Source organism: Schistocerca serialis, chromosome 2 (genome assembly GCF_023864345.2).
Source record: "Schistocerca serialis cubense isolate TAMUIC-IGC-003099 chromosome 2, iqSchSeri2.2, whole genome shotgun sequence".
Lineage (NCBI taxonomy): Eukaryota > Metazoa > Arthropoda > Insecta > Orthoptera > Acrididae > Schistocerca > Schistocerca serialis.
The window spans coordinates 416,323,313-416,348,390 of record NC_064639.1 but is presented as its reverse complement, the minus strand read 5'-3'; the positions used below and the strand labels follow the sequence as shown (position 1 = coordinate 416,348,390).

The 25,078-nt window shown below is 43.2% G+C and overlaps 1 protein-coding gene and 1 pseudogene across 1 annotated transcript in view; both read right to left on the bottom strand.

Moving 5' to 3' along the window:
* Window positions 1-25,078, bottom strand: part of LOC126457265 (protein takeout-like) — a 196,889-nt gene that overhangs the window by 84,604 nt on the left and 87,207 nt on the right. The window lies entirely within an intron of this gene.
* On the bottom strand, window positions 19,988-20,105 carry LOC126458812 (5S ribosomal RNA; annotated as a pseudogene).

Genomic DNA, 25,078 nt, shown 5'->3' with positions numbered 1-25,078 from the left:
TTGTGGAGGGGGGGGGGGGCGTTCCATCTACATTTATCAGGCGGAGAAAAATAGGGAAGCAGACAGGCAACATTATTTCCATTGCCCTTCTCAGTCGAAAGAGAGAGCGTGAGAGAGAGCGAGAGAGAGAGCGAGAGCGAAAGAGAGAGAGAATTACAGTGTAGTACGCGCAAATTGTGCAGTGTCTAGCGGAATTGACAGTCTGACCTTAGTTTTGATACTATCAGATAACTTGCTAACGAGTAAATTTGTGCAAAAGCCCATTGTGTATAAATCGTTTTCAGTCTAGACCTAGAAGTAATTGTGAATTATTTTTTTCTTTTTAGTAAGTTAACGTGTCTCATACCATTGTAGACATAATTTGTATATGAATTAATAGCGAGGTAAATAAAGTATTTTAAAAAGTTATGTCTCCCAAAGAGGTGGTGCTTGCGTATGAGCTGGCATACCTGGATCAGATTACGCAGACCTTTACACTGTTCGTGCGTAACTTTGACTAAATGACTTTATGCTTTTGCATGTATTTATGTCGATGTAATACACAGATGATGAATTCACTCTAAAAGACGAAAATACTAGGGCACGCATGGCTTGTTTGTTAAACAATGCTGTTAACAGCAACTAAGCTCATATATAGCCAAGCCTCATCTCCTGACCTGAATCCCGGAGTATGCATGGAATTATCTCGGAGACGTAGTTCTGCACGGAGGCCCTACTTGTACTGAGAGCAAAGAGGAGTCGGCCGGAGTGGCCGAGCGGTTTTTGGAGCTTCAGTCTGCAACCGCGCGACCCCCACGGTCGTAGGTTCGAATCCTGCCTTGGGCATGGATGTGTGTGATGTCCTCAGGTTAGTTAGGTTTAAGTAGTTCTAAGTTCTAGGGGACTGATGACCTCAGATGTTAAGTCCCATAGTGCTCAGAGCCATTTGAACAATTTTTTTTTTTTTTTTTTTTGAGCGAAGAGGAGTAGCATTCGACTCCTATTGCGTTCACAGATATAGTCAGTAACCGCGTGAAAAATACTGTGCTGCAACATTGTTTTGGGTACACTACTTGGCTTGGGCTGTGCCAAACTGCTACATTTATTTTACTCATTTCAAATATGCTCTATGTTCTGACGTAAATTAATTACCTGGATTGAGTTTTTACGTTTATTTCACGTCGTGCCATGAGGTGTCTAATGCGATGAACTACCTTTACATTCACGAAGTTGGTTTTCTATTATTATTTCTTTGTGATTTTTGCTGGTTAAAGTAAAACATTATTTACACTGGCCAGTCAGATTAATGTAACCTGCCAAAGACCTGAACAGCCACCTTTTGCAGCACGGACCGCTGCGAGACGTGCAGTGAGGTGCTGGAAGGCACCGATGGGGATGCGCAGTCATGCCGGCTCCAGCGCCGTGGCCAGCTGCGAAAGATTTCTCGTTTGACGATCCATGGCGCGACGTTCTAGATTGGGTTTAAGTCCGGGGAATTTGGTGGTCAGTTGAGCACGGTAAACTCATCCTGGTGCTGTTAGAATCATGCTCGTACATTGCTAGCTGGGTGACAAGCTGCATTGCCCTGCTGGTAGATGCCGTCGTGCTGAAGAAAAATGAACTGCATGTAGAGGTGGGCATGTTCCCCAGAGGATAGATGCATACTTGTGTTGGTCCATCGCGCCTTCCAGAATAGTGAGGTCGCCCAGATAATGCCACGGAAGCACTCCCCAGACCACAACGTTCCCTCCTCCTGCCTGGATCCATTGCTTTCAGGCGTTCCACCAACGGCCACCTGTTCGATGGAATATGAAAGGTGATTCATCTGGAAAGGTCACCTGTCGCCACTCGGTGGACGTCCATTTACGGTTTTGGCGTGCAAAGTCCAGTCTTTGTCGCCGATGAACCGCAGTCAGCACGGGTACATGAGCCAGACTCCTGGTGCAGGGGCTCATACGCAGCAAAGTTCCCTGAAAGGACGTTGAGGAGACACGTAGTGACCCAATGGCTCATTTGAACGACTAGTTACTTAACAGTTGCGCGTCTATCACCTGGTACATTTCTCTGCTGCCGTCGTTCACCCAGTTTGCCAGGGCAAAGATTTTGGAGTTGCCACGGCGCCGGTTTTGAATAGCTCCCTTTAGCCATGAACGGGATACTTTCACCACTGTGCTACGCGAACAGTTTACAGACTTAGCCGTTTCTGAAATGCTTCCACCCTTGTTTTGAAAGCCAATGATTATATCTATCTGGACGTCAAATAAATCGCCCCGTGACTGCATTACGGCAACGACTGCACTGTTTCTTGTGTCCCCCCCCCCCTCCTCCCCTCCTCCCCCCCCCCCCCCCCACCGCGACATGCTTTATATTTCTTCCCCTGCTAGTGCTGCAAGTGCCGTCTGTTAGTTATAGCACTTTGACGTCGAGCATGGGTGATGGTCACATTAATGTGAATCGACCATGTACACCACTGGCCATTAAAATTGCTACACCAAGAAGAATGTGCTGGCCAGGGCAGCAGTCGAACATTTTCTGTATCCAGAAAGGCCCGTACAGGACCTGCAACATGCGGTCGTGCATTGTCCTGCTGAAATGTAGGGTTTCGCAGGGATCGAATGAAGGGTAGACCCACGGATTGTAAAACATCTGAAATGTAACGTCCACTGTTCAAAGTACCGTCAATGCGAACAAGAGGTGACCGATACGTGTAACCAATGGCACCCCATACCATCACGCCAGTATGGCGATGACGAATGCACGCTTCCAATGTGCGTTCACGGTGATGTCGCCAAACACGGATGCGACCATCATGATGCTGTAAACAGAACCTGGATTCATCCGAAGAAACGACATTTTGCCATTCGTGCACCCAGGTTCGTCGTTGAGTACACCATCACAGGCGCTCCTGTCTGTGAAGCAGCGTCAAGGGTAACCGCAGCCATGGTCTCCGAGCTGATAGTCCATGCTGCCGCAAACGTCGTCGAACTGTTCTTGCCGATGGTTGTTGTCTTGCAAACGTCCCCATCTGTTGACTCAGGGATCGAGACGTGGCTGCACGATCCGTTATAGGCATGCGGATAAGATGCCTGTCGTCTCGACTGCTAGTGATACGAGGCCGTTTGGATCCAGCACGGCGTTCCGTATTACCCTCCTGAACCCACGGATTCCGTATTCTGCTAATAGTAACTAGATGTCGACCAATGCGAGCAGCAATGTCGCGATACGATCAACCGCAATCGCGATAGGCTACAATCCGACCTTTATCAAAGTTGGAAACGTGATGGTACGCATTTCTCCTCCTTACACGAGGCATCACAACAAAGTTTACCAGGCAACGCCGGTCAACTGCTGTTTGTGTATGAGAAATCGGTTGGAAACTTTCCTCATGTCAGCACGTTGTAGGTGTCGTCAATGGCGTCAACCTTGTGTGAATGCTCTGAAAAGCTAATCATTTGCATATCACAGCATCTTCTTCCTGTCGGTTAAATTTCGCGTCAGTAGCACGTCATCTTCGTGGTGTAGCAATTTTAATGGCCAGTACTGTATATTTCAGTGTGCAGCAAGGGTATCACCGGATAAAATAAAGTATCCTTTAAACAAACCACTCACAAAATACATATGTTCTTCTCTGCCGCTGACGACTGCATGGAGTTAGATGCAATATTAATAGAAGACTAGATCTTCCTTCTTCTTAAGAAGTACATACAATACCAAATAATTTGGCAGACCACTCTCTGAAGGCAAGAAGCGAGTAGAAGAGGTCACTTCGTTGAAGATTCTCCCAGAGAGAGGATGTTTCAAAAAACTATTATATATCAGAAAATCACTCATTTATTGCATTCCCTTTATTTAACCATTCCAACGTGTCACTCGCGAACATGACAACGACCGTAGAGCAAACGCTTTAAATTTTGCGTGGGTTTAGTACTGACGCAGCTTCCACGCATTATAAAGAATCGGTATTGTGTTCTTGCTCCAGATAGTCCATACAGAGCAGCGGTTGGCACAGTATGATAAAAATGTAGCGCGGAGAGCTCGAGGAGAGTAGTGCGTATGTGGGATCAGCTACGTGGTCGTTGACTGCGACCGATTAGTGATTCATTCCTGCCTGCGACGACGACTTATTGCAAGAAATTCTGCTTCTGTGTTGTTCCTGAACCTGGACGTGCCCTTCAAGCAGCGTCGTAAGCGAGTCTGCTCCAGGAACCGGTTCTCAAATTACCATGCGCGACGCTGTTTGGCGCTGTGTCTGTCGTGGCCTCTTGGAAGAACAACCCGTTGTTCCAGTCGCCGGCTCGTGTACCCCTCTCACGCGGAGCATTATCTTGTAAGCAGCAGGTGAAACTAATTGAGCGGAAGTATCGTACTCTTAATGTTAAGTATTCTGGTTTTTTATAGTTCACGGCTATCTTCTGAAGTTGTGTTATCCCATACCTCGTTACGTATCAAAGAAAAGAATCACTTAATAAGAATGTTGGGTGATGGTTACAAAAGTAACTCTCGTAGGCAACACTCCTGATTAGATCACGAAATTGATGACGCGATTACAGTAAATGTATATATTGTCGGATTCATAATTGCGGCATCACAACATAGGGCACGGGATATTAAACTTTGCTAAATTCTGAATCTGCGTTTACATGGGGAATGAATGAATCAGGCTTCTGTATAACAAATTCATGGTTTACCTAGAACCAGTTTTGTATTTTTGTGTCTGCGTTATGTAATTTTAAGTTCATTTCGGCTCATGTTAGGACATGACAGATTTTGTATGTGATATTAAAAAACACTGTCTCATCAATAAGGAAGAAATGTTACCATAGTGTTCCAGATCTTGCAGCAAGGGTTAAGACACGGCCGATTTTCTATCCCATCCTTGACGCAATCCGAGCTTGTGCTCCTCGTCTAACGACCTCGATGTCGACGGGACATTAAACCCAGTCTGCCTACCTACCTACTAAGGTTTGAGGCTGCTGTTTATGACGTGCTGAAAGCTATTTAAGACAATTTCAAATGGCTCTAAGTACTATGGGACTTAACATCTGAGGTCATCAGTCCCCTAGATTTACAACTACTTAAACCTAACTAACCTAAGGACATCACACATATCCATGCCCGAGGCAGGATTCGAACCTCCGACCGTAGCAGCAGCGCGGTTCCGGACTGAAGCGCCTAGAACCACTCGGTCACAGCGACCGGCGCTATTTCAGAATTGCTACTAAATAATGTTGCACGATATACAAGCGTACATCAGAAACTTTCATGCGATTTTATAAGATTTAAATCTCCTACATGTATGAAGATAGACACTTAGTGTGAACTTAAATTTATGCAAAGAACTATAAAATTTGTATTCTCAGAATCACTATTCTATTTCACAAGAGTAGATTTTTTATGCATGCACATGGAATCCTGGGGTGCTTTTTACAGTTACGTTCAGCATTAACGGAATTTTTCGTCGGTGTTTGGCAGAAAATATCAAATTAAATAGGAAACACTTCCTACTGTTCTGCAAAAATATGTTTATTTCATCAGGAACCGGCTTTCGGCTTTTTAGGCCATCTATAGCTGACAACTAAATGATGCAAACACAGACAAAATGACGCGCGACTTCCACGTGTATTGTTTATACAGTAGATACAAAAGATTCAAACTGTTGACATGTATTTACGTAGGAAAGAATCACATTATTTATCATAAAGAATACTTAACATCTGATGAAAAATAAAGTTCAATTTACAATTTTAATCTATTATTTTAAACTAAAATTTAATTTAACCTAGGGTAAAAGGAAATAAAATTTCGTTATTTAATATTAAGGTGACGTTCTGTCTCATGTGTTTGTTAATTTCCAGTAGGGTAATCTGTCTGCTTTTCTTAAAAGAATGCGAAACGTCACATTCTACACCATATGAGTGGTTTCCTATTAAAAGATTTTCCAAATGTTGAAACATCCTATCTTAATCTCCAGCTTCTCTCATGTTCAGATAATTGCGAGAACTCTGGCTGACTGACCAGATCCTACATTTTCACTGTTCTTGAATGTCATACACCACTCTGTGCCAACGACTGCAGATTGACTTTACTACTGAATAAAAATCTTGATATGCGTTGGTATTATCTCAACCCACCTTTCAAATAGAACAACACACTATTAAACATATCGCTTCTAGTAATCGCTACAACTTTTCCCTGGTTGATAAAAATGAGCGTAATATTACACCACTTCTGTACGCTAGCCAACAGGAACAAGTCAGTAGCCAAAAAACCCGACACATTCTCGCACATACATTCGCTAAATTTCAGATGACGTCGCAAAAAAAAAAAAAAAAAAAAAAAAAAAGAAATTAAGGTCTCCCACCTACAGGCCTGCTTTTTACGCTGTGCTGTTGACCACCTGTCAAAAGGCTGAATAGCCACCTTTTGAGGCACGGACCTATGAGAGACGTGCAGGAAGAGATTCAGTGAGGTTCTGGAAGGTACTGGCAGGAATGTGGAGCGATGCCGACTCCAGTGTTGTGGCCAGCTCCGCTAGATTTCTTGGGTGAGGATCCACGGCGCGTAAGCCCGATCGAGGTGGCCCGCAGATTCTCGCTTGGGTTTTAATCTAGCGAGTTTGGTGGCCCTGGGAGTACGATAAACTCCTCCTGGCGCTCTTCGAACAACGCACGTAAATTGCGAGCTGTGTGACACTTTGCATTGTCCTTCCAGTAGATACCATCGTGCCGCAGAAAAACTATATAAGCAATTGACATGGTCCCCAAGGATAGATACGTACTTGTCATGGTCCATCGTGCCTTACAGAATGACGAGATCATCCAGGGAATGCCGCGAAATCATCCTCCAGACCCCAACGCTACGTCCTCCGGCCTGGACTATTCCGATAATGGTTGCAGGATGTCTGCCTTCAGACGTATCACGACGTACACGCCGTCGGTGGAGCATAAAACGTAATTTATCGGAAAAGGCCCCACGTTGCCATTCAGTGGATGTCCAGATGCGGTACTGGCTTGCAAATTCCAGCCAATGAAGAACAGTCAGCGTGGGTGCAGGAACCAGGCGCCTGCTGCAGAGGCCCATACGCACCAAAGTTCGCTGAACGGTCATTGAGGAGACACTGTTCGCAGCTCCTTAATTCATCTGGGTGGCCAGTGCTCATCAGTTACACGTCTCCATTACTTGGTGTAAAAATACTTTCACAGTGGAGGCAGCCGACCATTCAGATTTGGCACAACTTAGAAATATAGAAAAGTCTTGATCTTAGTAAGCGTCACACTTCTATTTGATCGTACGCATCTGCACAGCCGTCGTTCACCTTTGTCCTCTACGGCCCTTTGTGCACTAGAGCTGCCTTGGCGCCGGTTATGGATAGCACCATTTTGCCTTGCACGGTGTGCTTTAATCAAGGAGGCACACGATCAGTTTACACATTCAGCCGTTAGGGAAATGCGTCCACCCTTGGCCCAAAAGCCTATGATCGAGCCCTTTTGAACGTCAGATAAATCGCTCCGTTAACATGTTACGACAACGTCTTCACTGTTAATCGCTCTCCTCCACTCACCTGCCCACCACCCCCCCCCCCACCCCCCACCCCACCCCCACCCACCCGACACGTTCTATATACACTCCACCGCCAGTGCGACCACATTCCGGCTGTGAATGGTTATCGCACGTTGAATCGAATGTAGGCGGTGATCTCATTAATGTGACTTGGGGCGGCAGCTGTGACCGAGCGGTTCTAGGCGCTTCAGTCCGGAACCGCGCTGCTGCTACGGTCGCAGGCTCTAATCCTGTCTCGGGAGTGGATGTGCGTGATGTCCTTAGGTTAGTTAGGTTTACGTAGTTCTAAGTATAGGGGACTTATGACCTCAGATGTTAAGTCCCGTAGTGCTCAGAGCCATGTGGATGTGACTTGGCCATGTGCAACACGATAAGAATATCACGATTTTTATTAAATAATAAAGGCAATCCTTGGTACAGGGTGGCGTGTACAAAATCGGATGCAAACACTGTGGAAAGGAATGTATGTATTGATCAGCCAAGCTGAGCTGTAGTAGTTGTCGTCTGAACATGAGAGAAACTGGAGATTAAGAAACAAAAGTTCGACATTTGCCGATCATCTTTTGACAGAAAGCCACTGGTGCGATGCAGCGTGTTAGCTTTTTACATTCTATTAAAAAAATGAGTAAATGATCCTACTGGAGCTACTGTACATCAACAAATATATGACAGAGATTGTCAGCTTAGTTTTACATAACCAGACTCAATTTCCTATTTTGCATATGTAAAATAAATTTTTATTTGCTTTAATAGATTAAAATTCTAAGTTCAGCTTAATTTTTCATCAGTTGTTAAATGTGTCTCCACCTGAAATGTTTCCTTTTTAGTGGTCCGTGCCTCAGTCTGTAAAAATGGAACACTTATAGAATCAATTGGTTGTCCGTCCGTCAGTCGGTCTGTCCGACTATTAAGACGCTTTTTTCTCAGGAACAGGTAGAGCCATCAAGTTGAAATTCATATCAGATACTAAGGTCTATTCTCGCTTGGCGGTGTAAAAAAATGAAACTCCTAAGTTAATGAAATCAAAAGATACGGCCATTTACACGGCATTTCGATACTTGTAAACCCACTCATCATAACCTATCGGGCACTTCTCCTTGACTTAGAATCAAGAAATTTGACTAGAAGCAAGTTTACATAGTATAAGTGACGGAAAAACTAGGAAAATTGTTAATTTGTAATTATATCACCTAACAAATATCTATCGGTCTGTCTGTCCGTCTCGTAAGACCACTTTCTTTCAGCAACGGGTAGAGGTACAAAGTTGAAATCTATGTCACATACAAAGGTGCCTTAGCGTTGTGAGAAATTTAAGCTTTTAAGTAACTGCAATCGAAAGATATGGCCATTTATGTCACATACCTGTATTCCGATACTCGCAAACTCACTCATCAAAACCTGTAGATGAACTATCTATCTAGATTTCGAGCCTGCTGGTGTAACGGTAAAGCGAGTGAGTGCTAACCGGTATCGGATCTCGATCGGACCACGGATTTTTCACTCTTCGTTTTAGCACATCCACACATTTCAACGATAAGGAGTCGCCATAAACAACACTTTGTTCTGTTTCCATATTACATTGTAGGTATCCTTTCCCTGGTTGGATAACTGGGGCATGGACACGCAAGTCGCCGAAGTGGCGTCCAATAAGACACAATATGTAAATCGATTCCCCTTCCATTTACATATTGTCCAATAAAAGACTTGCACCAGCCCACGGAGCCACACGAAATTATTATTGTTATTGATGTACATAATTTAGTTTGTGCAGAATTCTCAGTCAGTGGTCCTATTTAACTACACTCCTGGAAATGGAAAAAAGAACACATTGACACCGGTGTGTCAGACCCACCATACTTGCTCCGGACACTGCGAGAGGGCTGTACAAGCAATGATCACACGCACGGCACAGCGAACACACCAGGAACCGCGGTGTTGGCCGTCGAATGGCGCTAGCTGCGCAGCATTTGTGCACCGCCGCCGTCAGTGTCAGCCAGTTTGCCGTGGCATACGGAGCTCCATCGCAGTCTTTAACACTGGTAGCATGCCGCGACAGCGTGGACGTGAACCGTATGTGCAGTTGACGGACTTTGAGCGAGGGCGTATAGTGGGCATGCGGGAGGCCGGGTGGACGTACCGCCGAATTGCTCAACACGTGGGGCGTGAGGTCTCCACAGTACATCGATGTTGTCGCCAGTGGTCGGCGGAAGGTGCACGTGCCCGTCGACCTGGGACCGGACCGCAGCGACGCACGGATGCACGCCAAGACCGTAGGATCCTACGCAGTGCCGTAGGGGACCGCACCGCCACTTCCCAGCAAATTAGGGACACTGTTGCTCCTGGGGTATCGGCGAGGACCATTCGCAACCGTCTCCATGAAGCTGGGCTACGGTCCCGCACACCGTTAGGCCGTCTTCCGCTCACGCCCCAACATCGTGCAGCCCGCCTCCAGTGGTGTCGCGACAGGCGTGAATGGAGGGACGAATGGAGACGTGTCGTCTTCAGCGATGAGAGTCGCTTCTGCCTTGGTGCCAATGATGGTCGTATGCGTGTTTGGCGCCGTGCAGGTGAGCGCCACAATCAGGACTGCATACGACCGAGGCACACAGGGCCAACACCCGGCATCATGGTGTGGGGAGCGATCTCCTACACTGGCCGTACACCACTGGTGATCGTCGAGGGGACACTGAATAGTGCACGGTACATCCAAACCGTCATCGAACCCATCGTTCTACCATTCCTAGACCGGCAAGGGAACTTGCTGTTCCAACAGGACAATGCACGTCCGCATGTATCCCGTGCCACCCAACGTGCTCTAGAAGGTGTAAGTCAACTAACCTGGCCAGCAAGATCTCCGGATCTGTCCCCCATTGAGCATGTTTGGGACTGGATGAAGCGTCGTCTCATGCGGTCTGCACGTCCAGCACGAACGCTGGTCCAACTGAGGCGCCAGGTGGAAATGGCATGGCAAGCCGTTCCACAGGACTACATCCAGCATCTCTACGATCGTCTCCATGGGAGAATAGCAGCCTGCATTGCTGCGAAAGGTGGATATACACTGTACTAGTGCCGACATTGTGCATGCTCTGTTGCCTGTGTCTATGTGCCTGTGGTTCTGTCAGTGTGATCATGTGATGTATCTGACCCCAGGAATGTGCCAATAAAGTTTCCCCTTCCTGGGACAATGAATTCACGGTGTTCTTATTTCAATTTCCAGGAGTGTATTTCCGATTGAAGAAAAACGCTATCGTATGCCATTAGTTTTCAGTCTTCGGTATAAACAATATCTGTATAAATGGAACGTCATTTTTATCTCTCTTTGCGACATTTTGTTGTTGCCTGAGGATGAGCTATGCTGCAGAAAGCCATTTCGTGACGAAATAAATGTAATTTTACCGAACATTAGGTTGTGTTTCCTATTCAATATCAGAATTACCTTTAGGATCTAAGTTTTAATACTCAATTCGCAAATATTCGAATCTATTCTCGACGGTACACACGACAAACATCCAGACGACAGTCACACTTGTCACATACGACGACGTGCTGAAAAGTAATGCCTCTGAAATTTTAATACGAAAGCTCATGAAGGTCTTTGACTAAATCAAACGTTATTAGCATTATACCTCTATTCTCCGTGTCTACATATTTATTTCTCAATATAGGTACCCTAGCGACGAACACACCTCCCCCAAGACAGGTAAGTTCGTTGATATCGTCACTGCAGAATGTTTGACCGTTGAATGCTTCAAATGGCTCTGAGCACTATGGGGCTTACTTCTAAGGTCATCAGTCCCCTAGAGCTTAGAACTACTTAAACCTAACTAACCTAAGGACATCACACACACCGATGCCCGAGGCAGGATTCGAACCTGCGACCGTAGCGTTCGCGCGGTTCCAGACTGTAGCGCCTAGAACCGCTCGGCCATCCAGGCCGGCTTGACCGTTGACATCTGCTTGCACCGATTTGTTTCCATCAAATCCTCGAAGGTGTTCTTTATGTTTTGGAAAAAGGAAAATGAGATGGTGCAAACTTAAGACTGTATGGGGGATGATGAACGACATTGAGCCGAATGCAGACGTCGCAGAGCTCGTGTGCAGTCTAGCACTGTCATGATAGCGGAGAGGGTGTTCATGTGTGGACCAACTCTTCGAATTCGAATCTCGATTCCTCACACACCAACGTACGAGTCGGTTACGTATTACGTTACGCACGGCCATGTTACACGCTACAATTACGAACCCTCTAGCGGCAGAGTGCAGAAAAAATATGAACACATGAAAAAAAAGATGTAGAATGTTAATGAGGTTTGTTGTATTTACAAAGCTTAAAGAGTTTTCGCAAAAAAAATTCAGAGGCATTACTTTTCAGCCCGCGGTCGTACTTTAGTGAGCATGTCTCGTAAAAATTCTTGGACTCATCGTGCTTTACGTTCTCTATTTAAGGCCGGAGAGAAACACTGGCAAGACATTTATTTCGAATAGCAAAGGAAGCTGGATTAGAGGTAAATGACGACAAAACAAAATTGATGAGGGTGAAAAGAAATAACAAGACAAAAAGGAGGGATACCATAAGACTGATGACCACGTGTAAGAACAAGAAGAAGAGTTTAAGTATCTGGGGTTGGAGTAGATAATAGAAATGAAGGGAAACAAGAAACGAAAGTGAGGATAAAAGCGACATCCCGAGCATCATATTCACTCAACAAATTACTGTCACCCGAAGTTTGCTAAAAGGTACCAAAATAAGAATCTATAAGACTATAATCAGATCAGCATACTATTTGGGGCGGAAATATGGAGAACAGATAAGTATACAGAGAGAAAAATAAATGTTTTCGAAAATTAAATCCTGTGGAAAACATTTGGACTAATTTATTAGGGAGGAGAATGGCAAAGAAGAAAAAACGGGGAGCTCAGGGAGATGTATAATGAACTGATATTGTTGCAGAAGCCAAGACAAGGAGGCAGAGATGGATCGGGCAGGTCTGGAGAAGAGAAGAGGGATCAAGATTGAGAGAAGTGTCGGAGGAGGAACCCGAATTGTGAACCGAAAATAAGATGGAGGATCTTCAGATACTTGGAGCAAGTGAAGAAGATGCAAAGGGCAGAACGCTGTGGAGGAGGCTACTGGCCGAGGTGAAGAACCGACTGTGGTTTGGGGAGCAAGGAGAATAAGAGTGAGAGTAGGTATACGTGTATTTTTACTTATAGTGGCTGCCGGGAACAGCAGGGTTAACAAGGTAGATAAATCAATAAGGAATAACAATATGGTACATTAACAGATTACTAAAACCACTTGTGTTAGAGAAGAACAAAATTTTTAGTCCCGATCGTTTTACAATCGCTCTTTTTTTCTCTCTATTACACAACCTCACAGCCATTCAAACATGTTGATCGATGAAATTTATCATATAAATGTTCAAAACAAATATATTCGCAGAACAAAGGGCACTTAACGAATGCAACCCTCTGAAATTCTGAAGGTATCAGATACAAAATATAGAGATCGAAAGGCGTCCTTCATCTCGTATAGAAATCGGGTTTCATTTATTAAAATCTAAGGGCATAAAAGTGAAGTAATAGTTGAGGAAGGATGATGTACTGGTTTCCCTAGGAAGAACAACATTGATTCATACGAAATTGCGAACAGTGCAATGAATTGAAACTTTTTTGATTCTTGAAAGTCGTTCAACGTAACTGTATTTAAAACCAATATCGATTTATTATGTATATTATTCTTTGTTCTATGTTAAAAATATTAATAACTGTAAAACAGTCGAGTGATTTTATGAAATTACTTTGGTCTTGATCACGGATGAGGATAGACGTGAGGGTCGTTGAAAGTGTACTTATGTTACATTTTGGTTAAATATATGTGTTTGCTTGCTCTTAAAACCTTTATTTATGTATCTTTAGCATCCCTACGAGGTAGGAAAATAATGACTTACGTTTTCAGAGTATCAGAACGCGCAATACGACGCGAGCCTGGGATTGATCGTTGTCGGCCAGTTGCACGGCCACATCGTTTTATTTGAATATTGCCAATATTAAAGGAAGATTTCTCAGGAAGATCCTGAGAAAAATTCTGGGACCGATCAAAACAGATGGTGAATACAGAAGACAATCAAACCAGGAGCTATACAATCATACTGAGAACATCACAGATGTAGCCAGGAAGAGACGTCTCGCTTTCTAGGGACGTATCACAAGGATGGACCAAACAAGACTGACCAACCGATATCTCAAGTACTGGAAGAGCAGGAAGACGGTGACACCATGGATGATAGAAGTCAAGAAAGACATCCAGGAACTGAACATTACTGAAAGTGACATTAGAAACCGAGCACTTCTCAGAAGGATACTAAAAAAAAAGTTTCAAGACAGATCACCCCGTAAAAAGACCGGCGCCCTTTGGACAAAGAAGAGAAAAGAGAAACAGCCAGAGAATGCGGGATTACTGGGCAAACATCAAGTCCCTCTCCAGGCTGAAAAGTTGAATATCGTGGTCTTCAGCCGGCCCATTCGAAAGAAGAAGAAGAAGAAGAAGAGAAATAGAGCCGCCGAAATAGCTTACAAAGTTTGCATTTTAGTTATATTATTTAACTTCAGTGTCAATTTATTTGCATAGTTTAATAGCAGATTTCATTAAATTCTTGTGGCTGCCGCATAACGACTATCTTTTGTCTCAGTTAAGTAAATTGACAACAATCAACTTACTTCGAAATGATCGGTGATCGATATAGCACACAATAATATTTCTCTACGTGAACCAATGGCATTAAAGCAGTATTAATTTGAATGAAACTGCAATGCAAAAAGAGCCTCAGCTCTTTTGTTAACGTACTGGCTAGTACGGTGCTTCACACTGCTTATTATGTGCTTCATATTACGGGCACAAAACCTTCAAATAATATTTCCATAAAAGAAGACTGTGTAATTTGCCCGTGATAAGCTGTGTTGTCACTTTAGTGTGTGTGGCGTCATCTGAAATGTAGCTATACGTATAAGTGCCTACAAATCGTACAGTTTAATGAACTGCACATATACACACAATTAAGGCACACCACATGACGTACAGAACAGAATACAACAACATTTATATTAAAAAAGAACACGAGGAGAGTTATTAAGTTTGTACCGTTAAAAAACTCTGAAACTCTTCAGGAAACTAAGGAAATGGAATTAACGTTCAGGGAGAAGAAATAAAAGCTTTGAGCTTTGCCAATGACGTTGAAATTCTGTCAGAGACAGCAATGCACTTGGAAGAGCAGTTAAACGGAATGGTTAGTGTCTTGAAAGGAGCATATAAAACGAACAACAATGGCAGTAAAACAAGGGTAATGGAATGTAATCTAATTAAATCATGTGATGCTAAAGGAATTAGATTAGAATACGAGGCACTTAAAGCAGTAGGTGCATTTTGCTATTTGGACAGCAAAATAACTGACGATGGGGAAGTAGAGAAGATATCAAATGCATACTAGTAACAGCCAGAAATCTGAGTGGTCAGCGCTACAGATTGTCAATCCTAAGGGCCCGGGTTCGATTCCCGGCTGGGTCGCAGATTTTCTCCGCTCAGGGACTGCATTTTTTTCGTTGTTGATCGTTGCATTTGGTCGTTGCGGGCCTCACATGACATCCGTTCAAGTTCGTTTGTTGATCCTTCCACTCAGCTTTTTTTTATTATAGAGGCCAACCAGCTCTCTGCCCGAACACGCTGAGCTACCGTGCCGGCACCACTCAGCTACGGGGGGCGGACACGGGAGGCCCTAGTCACACATCATTTACATTTGACAGCCAGAAACGCATATCTGAAAAAGATTAAAGTTTTGAATTACTTTCTGAGGTATTTGTCTGAAGTGTATCATTGTGAGGAAGTGGAATGTCGACGATAAACAGTCCAGACAAGATGAGAATAGAAATTATTGAAAAGTGGTTCTAAAGAATAACGCTGAAGATTACATACCTAGATAGGATAACAAATTACGAGGTATTGAATCGAATCGGGCAGAGCAGTTATGGCATAACTAGAACGGATCAATTGATAGCACACGTGCTGAGGTCTCAGTGAATTGTGAAATTGGTAATTGAGGGAAATGTGTGTGGGGGGAAAGGGGGGGGGGGGGTGACGGGGGCCAAAACTGTCGAGAGAGACCAAGGGATGACTACAAAATGGCTCTGAGCACTATGCGACTTAACTGCTGAGGTCATCAGTCGCCTAGTACTTAGAACTAATTAAACCTAACTAACCTAAGGACATCACACACATCCATGCCCGAGGCAGGATTCGAACCTGCGACCGTAGCGGTCACGCGGTTCCAAATTGGAGCGCTAGAACCGCAAGCCCACACCGGCCGGCGGGGTGACTACAGTTATGGCGTTCATATGTATGTAGGTTGCAATAATTACGCACCGATGAAGAAGCTTGTACGTCATAGAGTAGCTTATTCTGACTGAAGACCATAACAACAACAAAATTCTTTTAGTTTTTGCAAGTATATTATAGTGTCGTATATTTGAGTTTTGCCATCTAAATTTTATGTTGCCTCTGCCACAACTAATCTCCTATTCCTGTCTTGTGTCTTTTACTTTGTTTGTTTGGCGTTTTACACACAACAGTTCAATGATTTCGCCTTGCTACTTAAATCTCTTCACTTGGAATATGCTCTCGAATCCGGAGACATCAGATTTGGTCCCTTCCATATACCGCTTTTCTCATGTTAAATACGAAATCCAGTCTTTTGCTGCTATGTCTTATTTTTATGCAGACATCTTTCTTTCTGTTGTGGGAGTGGACTGCAAAGTTGTTATCAAATAAATGGTAATAAAGATAATTTTTAACATTAGTTTCATTTTGCCATTTTCTGATCGTTTTTTCCAAAACTAAACTGAAGAACAAGGTAGATCCCTTTACGCATTTCAAACGGTTCAGCTAGTTGTAAAGATTTAACTTTATATGTGTGTTAAATTATGTTTGATAAATTTCATGTAGCATGTTAACAATTTTTGCCGGTATATGTATACATGTCTGAAATTTATAAAAACAATTACTTGTACTCTTTTCTTGGTTTTACTTATCTGAAATACAGTTTTAAGATTTCGGACTTGCTCTGCACATGATATTCTTTTTTGAAACTCTGCTTACTATTTTCCAGTCAGGTAGTCTTTTTGCTCTTCAGTCTTTTATGTATGGATCTGGAGAGAAATTTCATAATTAACGTATAGTAGGTACATTCCCGGCTGTGATTTACGTCTGATTTATTCCGTCTCTTTATGAAGTGAGTTAATTACTGCAAACTTCCATTCTTTGGGATTCCCACAGAATGCCGAATGTTCTGTAATATTTCTGTAAGTATTTCTGTTAATTTATGACTACTTACTTCTAAAATTTCAGCAGTTTTTCCTGATGCTCTTTTCAAGTTAGTAGTTACTTCTAGCATTGCAAGTTGCTCACTATTCAAGTTTAGGATTGTTCCTCAAAGGTATGCTGTCCATTGGGATGTTTGGAAATTAATTTTAGGTACATTACAACCAAAAGCAATAAGTTATATTTTGTACTTATAACAGTGGTGAGCGAGTGTAATGAGAGTGTTGAGGCTATATTCTGACTGACGTCATGGGATCAGATGTGTTGCGAAATACTATCACCACTAGCAGGAGAACGGGCGGATATCAGTCGGCAATGAGTGCCAGTATTAACGTAACACATTTCAGCACAAACAGGGCAATATACAATGACGAAACTTGCAGTCCAGAATCTGATTCCTGCCGTCTCCGTCTCGACAGCGATCAATGCTAACCACTTTTTGCTCACTGGTCTCTCACACTGCTGTCCCAGAAGCGCTCTTAAGCAACTGAACGAGAAAATCAACTACTGTATCGTGCAGTATAAAATACAGATAAAAGTGAGACGTGCAATTCCAGTGCTGATCTGTTTATTAAAGAAAAATCGCAGACAGCAAGAAGAATTAAGGACTAGAGAGTCCCCTAAATAGGTACGGAAAGTATTTACTGTCATTCTACGCTGGGACATCGCACAAATATGCACCTGAAATAGGGAAAAACGTAAAAACGCGCAGGAGTTAAGATTCTGTTGCATTTTTTATCGCAGCCGTCCAATAAATCAGAACATTTAGGACAACAGTTTGCCAACTTTTAGTACCCACAGTTAAACAAAATTCATTCAACCATGCAAAAATACCATCCGTGTCTCCTCCATCTCTATCATCCTTCTGCATTTGGAAGACAAAACAACTGGTAGGAGCCAAACCCGACGAATCCCGTGGATGTGGAAGAATTTTTTTGTGAAGGTCATGAACTTTAGCAGTTGCGATCCGACTCTTGCGTGAGGGCGCGAAGAACTTCCTTCTTTGCAAGACGTTGGCATTTATTCTACATAGCATCCCTCATTTAGTCCAGAATTGCGGCACGATACTCTCTGGTGATGGTAATGCTCCTTTGGTATAATCACTACACTGAGAAAATAACGATAAAGAATTTCATCTACGAAACGAACATTGCAGTCATTCCTTTTGAAAGTAGTTTCTTACTCTTTATGGATATTTTAACCAGCATACAAGAAATTGGTAAATTGATCCTGTTGAAGACCACCGCAATCCGTCATCAGCTTAAATATTCGGGGAGAGAGAGAGAGAAAATTGAAAAAATTAATCATTATAGGCGAAAATGGAAAGATAGTTTATTATGATGCTACACAGTGAAGGTACAATTATTTTTTACCATATTGTTTTTTTTAATCGTAATTTGTCGTGGCATCTAGATAAATGTTACGCATTATGACACTTCTGAAAAGTAATTTTAACAATTGGATGAAAATAAATCGCCAGTTACGCCGTAATTCCAGGGGAATCATAAAGTCCAGTGTATCTTTAACAATGAACAGCTGGGACTGAAACTAAGCGAACGATTTTATTTCTACATTTCTGTTGTCTTTGACATCTAAAAAAGTACACAAATAGTGTACCATCTTTCCGTTCCTCTCCCTGTACATAGTGAGAGAGTGAATCTTTGTAATACAAATATCTTTCAATTCATTAGTGATACTGACTTTGACGAATAGTTAGCAAATCGTCAGTGTGTTAACAGTTTCATTGTTAACAAAAGAATTTTATTGGGTCAGTTCTATTTCGTAGCATAGTTCTTTTAGAAAAAATTAAGTTGATGCACGTTCATCTGCGGACTACACGGTTAGGAAAATTTGATAGTCATTATCTAATGAACCACTTCAGACTACTCATCCATTAAAAGATAATTATGGTGAAGAAATTCGCCACTTCACTATAAATGGGGAAGGAACAAAAACATGGTACACTATTTGCTGTGAATTATTTTCATATTTCTCAGAGAAAAGCCGTTGGTAAGATTCTATTCTAGCCGTTCGCTATTAAAAATACGATGGGTTGCAGGATTCCGTCCAAACTGCAACAGAATTAGCATTTATTTTTGTCTGAATTGTTAACAGTTTTTCATTTGAAGAAGCATCATCAGATGTAAGTAACGGCTACATTTCTCTTATTGACAGGTTTACTTTTGCTCCTTTGGCAAAATATACTATATACTGCTCGGACTCACCTATGCAATAGCTATTGCGATGTAATGTTGAAGTAGAGCGTCTTATCAAACAAGCAATAAGCGACTAGAGACGTCAGTACCTTACAGAAAACCTCATTGTTTGCAGCAACATAAGAGAACGAATTTCACATTTATTTTAATACTTTCCACTAGCTACGACAAATTTCACATTTATTTTAATACTCGTCACTAGCTACCTGACTTTTTAAAAATTACAGTACAGGACTGAAAAAAATTAAATAGAAACTATAGCTCCAGCTACATCGACGTAGATAAGAAAGTTCCTTATGGCAAAAATTTGTATAATACCTGTTGCCAAAATCTTGTTTCGATGTCTCGAACGGTTTAAGAGATATTTTATGAATATGTCATTCTTTCGCTTTTGCGATTGGAAGTGAACATGCGACATAAAATCCATTTTGTCGAGCTTGTAGACAGATAGAGACCTCCTCCCAAGTCCAAACAAAAATTCAATATTGCAGCTAAATTTAACATGCAGCAACATACGGTGTAACATGCACCCAACGCAAAACTATAGCGACTCATATTTTTAATTGCAAATTTTCGAATTTCGCAGTGTCCTACAGATGACTGGCATTGAAACATGAAGCTGACATATAAAGCTATAAAAACTAAACTATAAACTCCGACCGAACAGGCCGTGGAAGGCCCAATGGTACCGTCCGGCCGCCGTGTCATCCTCAGCCCACAGGCGTCACTGAATGCGGATATGGAGGGGCGTGTGGTCAGCACACCCCTCTCCTAGCCGAATGTCAGTTTACGAGACCGGAAGCGCTACTTTTCAATCAACTAGCTCCTCAGTTTGCCTCACAAGGGCTGAGTGACCCCCGTTTGCCAACAGCGCTCGGCAGACCGGATGGTTACCCATCCAAGTGCTAGCCCAGCCCGACAGCGTTTATCTTCGGTGATCTGACGGGAACCGGTGTTACAACTGCGGCAAGGCCGTCGGCGTATAAAGGTATAAGTAATGTAAAAATCAAATGTTTTTAGCGGATAGTTGTTTTAAAATCGTTTGAGATAGATTGCAAGACGCGCGCCTCGATTCTGTCAGCACACCGCATCGCCAAGCGGCGCGCCCAAAGCAGGCGAAGAATGTCTCGTTCATTCCGGCTCGCAAACAACTGCGGCACCACGCCAGTCGGCGCCGCCGAGTGACCGCCATTACCATTGTGTGATGCCTCATTAGGTAACAGTGGGACGTTTGTCACGCTGATTCAAGCCGCCTCGCGCTGCGGCCCACCAGCCTGAGCAGGTAGCCTGTTTTCTGTCTGTGCTCACCCTTTTGCAGTACTTGCCCTACAAAATGTGGAGGACAGCATAAGATCGTTTGCCACCTCTTTTCGATAACAATCATAATATGCTGTATTGGGCGCATTTGAGTCTCGGATAATCACATTACTTAGTGAAATACCGGACTGGTTCCCACGTTTCTCTTTATTTTAATCACCCTAAAACATAATAAACGAGAACGACACAAGCATTTTTTTTCCTTCAAAATCTTGAAGATGGCTGCGGCTCAGGAACTGCGTAAATTTGAAGAGGGTGAAAAAAAAGAAACAGCCAAACAGCTGCAAACCAAAGGATTATTTAGCCCTCGACCTAGATTTCGATGTTTAGAAAAATATCTTCTTCAGAAGGAGTGGGCCTTGTTACATGACTTGGTGGTAAATTACATTAGCTGCACATATGACAATAGCCCCTCGGCTTCGGCTAATTTAATTTACCACTTTTGATGTAACAAGGCCCACTCCTTCTGAAGAAGATATTTTTATAAATATCGAAACCTAGGTCGAGGCCGAAATAAACCTTTGGTTTTCAGCTGGCTGGCTGTTTTCTTTCAACCTCTTAAAGCATTTTTCCTGTTCTGTGAGAAACTTTCACTGTTAGTTTCCAATTGTGGCTTTTATGAGGAAACTTGAATAGAGATGGATGGCTCTGAGCACTATGGGACGTAACTTCTGAGGTCATCAGTCACTTAGAACTACTTAAACCGAACTAACCTAAAGACATCACATACATCCATCCCCGAAGCAGGATTCGAACCTGCGACCGTAGCGGTCGCGCGGTTCCAGACTGTAGCGCCTAGAACCACTCGGCCACCACGGCCGGCCTTGAATAGAGTAATAGCTGAGGATGCAAGTGGGAAGAAACAAAAAACTGCCAGGGATATGAGACGGGGAGTGTAGAACTAACTAAATGGCGTAAATATGAAAATGTGGAGAAAGATGGCTGACGACTGGACGTCTACACTGAGAAGTTGACCGGCAAATCCTCGCCGTTTTAATGAACTTTTAGTGTTATCTTATGAAATTACGTAGTTAATTCAACATTGTAAATTGGAAATAGTTTGAAACTTGATATATTTCACTGTGGCTAGGTGTTACTAGGAGACCGATTCTGTGTAGAGGGATGCAGATCGTGCGGCTGCTGCAGCTTTCGTCCTTCCCAGGTCTTGGCACGCTCTGTTTTTGCGTCTTTGTCGTGGTGTTGTCAGGAGCCCGTCCGTTTGTTATTGTTGCAGAACGGTTTTTGTTGATATGAATAGACGCCGAAATTCACCACAGTCTTTTTAAAGGCTGTGTGTAATGCGTTGGTTAAAAACTTTATAAAAATTTCTTCATATTTTAGTCTTTTCCTTGTTTTCTCACGTTCGTCCCACCGATAAGTTAGAAATTGTAATTTCTCAATATGTCGCTGTTGGTAGGTGGAAAGCACTGTGGGGACGACTATATTCGTACATTGGGGTGGTAGGTCTCTTTCAGGCATGGAATGGCTTAAGGTCTGGTGCTGTGACTGCTGTTGAAGCAAAGTGGCTGGGAGCGGTTCTGTTGGTTAGGCAGGTTGCTAGTTTACCAGTTTTCCAAACGTCTGATTCGTCCAACAAAAATCCCGTCCATTGCACTTGCTGAGGCATCTGCCTGGTCAGCCGTACGCCTGCTAGTTTTTCATTGGACCGTATCGTCCTGTTAAAAATCTTGTACCACGTCCTGCCGATTTCCGGTGATTAAAAAACGCACTGAGGCTTTTTTTTATATACGATGTTTCACCGGTTTTGTTGAAATTTTTAGTCAGAGGTTTTCTTCAGAGGATTGCCTCAGACTGCTTCATTTATTTTCTTTGCAATCTTCTCTCTGTGGCTTACGGCGCTTCCTATTATGTAGCTCTTCTGCATGTAGTATTGTCGCATATGGCAGAGTGTAAATGGAATCTCTGTGTGGTCATGGACGCGGTTTCGTGTTCTTGCTCTGTATTGCATTGTCGGACTGGTCGGGTTGTTTTCTATGATTTGGGATGTCCTGTGTATCAGCCGAGCAACGTTCTTCGACATAATATCGATTAGGCAGAGGCCTCTTTCTTCTGTTTTTAGAGTGCAACCCTAAATACGTCTTCACGTCACAGAAGCCTGGAGAACGGATGTACCTTCGCTATGAACGTCAGGTTACTTGTTGCGTTTGCTTAAGTTAGTGCCCTGGTAGAATATAGTTTTGTTCGTCTTTTGAAAGCTGACATTTGTTGAATTTTGGCTTAGACTTGAACTCAGAGGATTTTTTTGTTGCTCTGTTACTACCCACCAAGGCCGCTGGAATCGTCTTATGTTTGTCCCCACGGGTTTGAGCACAGTTTTCGTGCGGTTTATCGCTGCAACTGAAGCTCTTCCTATATGATCTGCGTAATCTTTACAAGCTATGCGTGAGTTTCCCACACTCAGTTAAAAATGGCTCTGAGCACTATGGGACTCAACTGCTGAGGTCATAAGTCCCCTAGAACTGAGAACTACTTAAACCTAACTAACCTAAGGACAACACACACATCCATGCCCGAGGCAGGATTCGAACCTGCGACCGTAGCGGTCGCCCCACACTCAGTCCAGACCCGTGTAGGATGAGATTTTATGCCACAATGGGTCGAGTGAAATGGCGAATAGTCCCATAGATAGTGGACATCCTTGTTTTACCGCTCCGTTGACAATCGCTCGAGAATTAGCATTTGTCACTAGATCAAAACCTGCAGCTCTAACTTTATTATCAAATCTTTCAGCGTCCGTAGCTGTCGTGAGATATTCATGGCTAACCCTGAAGTCTATCGATATTATTGCTGTGGAAATGTGGATGGTTACTGCATAGCCAATACAATTGCGGTATGTCAAAACTGCGCCGAAACTGGCTACTTTCTAGGGCACAAGTTTGTTTCGAACTAATAATTTTGTTCAAGACCGTATTACAAGGTCCGGAAAAACACCAGCCTTCGGTTTCAAAGTCGCAGTTTAGAAGGAAGATGGCCCGAAGGTTTTAGATTCCGTATTTATATTGACGTTTTTGGATTAGGAACGTATCGTTCAGAACGTCCCAGAATTCTAGGTAGAATTCCAGTGGCAGGCTGTCAGTTTCGGGTGGTCTTCATCTTGGACTCGCCTCAGTGCGTCGTGAAGGTCGCTGTCAGAGAAACGTTTGTTGAGCTGCCGTCTGTCCGTTTCCTCGTGGTGCGTCGTGCAGGTGGCTGGTAGGCGCGTTGTTTCAGAGGTTTCCTTCTGGAAAAGTTCTGTCAAATATAACTGTGTTTCATATTTAATGCCGTGCAGTGTATACGTACGTTCCCTGTTCTTATGGCGTAGCTCGGTAATTTTCTTGTGTTGCCTGGTTCTGTCGCGATCTAAACGGTAAATCGATACGTCTTCTTCGCCGTAAGAACCTAACGTTTCACTTTTAAGTGGCATTTTTTTGCAACGTAACTCCGTTTGTTGTTGGTGAGGCCTTCAGTGCGTCTCGCAGCCGTTGCACGTAGAATCCCGACCTTCATCTTCACCAAAATGCACTTTCTGTGCTGTAGTTGACAGTTTGCCGTAAGGCCAGTTTCGTAAAAAAGTCTGACTACATCAGAATCATGCCGAACGTGACTTCTTTTTCTGCTAACTCTGTTCCCACGAACGTAAAATTACAGCGCGGAGACCAGCGTCTTGAGGACGTTTACTTTCCAGACTCTCTGGCGACGGTATATAACTACGCTAGGAAGGTGTACGCGGCAGAAGCATGCTCAGTGGTTTGTGAAACTTCCTGGTAACATTTAGCGGTCGACTATATGGTAGGAACATCACCGCGATGCGTAGAGACGGTCGATTCTACTGGGCAGCAGCAGCTGAACTCTGTGTGGTCGCTGGGTTGAAGTTACAGCCACGTGTCTACCAAGTTCATTCATGTACAACATTCGATCTGTTCTTTTATATAGATAACAGACTAAAAAATATAGCAAATATATAAATAAATGTCTACCAGGTGCAATTTGTCCAGTAGAGTCTGCACTTGCGACATTTGTTTGCTGTGGGGACCTGGACTCGTCCGACAGTGCACAGTAAAAAGTCGCCTCCTACGGAAAGAAGGGAGATTAGGGTTTAACGTCCCGTCAACATTAGAGATCCGTACCCAAAGACTGGAAAGCTGCACAGGTCACACCAATATTCAAGAAAGGTAGTAAGAGTAATCCCCTAAATTACAGGCCCACATCATTAACGTCGATACGCAGCAGGATTGGAACATATATTGTTCTAACATTATGAATACCTCGAAGAAAGCGGTCTATTGACACACAGTCAACATGGATTTAGAAAACATCGTTCTTGTGAAACACAACTAGCTCATTATTCGCATGAAGTGTTGAGTATTATTGACAAGGGATTTAAGATCGATTCAGTATTTCTGGATTTTCGGAAGGCTTTTGACACTGTACCGCGCAAGTGGCTTGTAGTGAAATTGCGTGCTTATGGAATATCGTCTCAGTTATGTGACTCAATTTGTGATTTCCTGTCAGAGAAGTCACAGTTCGTAGTACCTCACGGAAAGTCATGGAGTAAAATAGGATATCTGGCGTTCCCCAATGTAGTGTTATAGGACCTTTGCTATTCCTTACCTGTATAAACGATTTGGGAGAC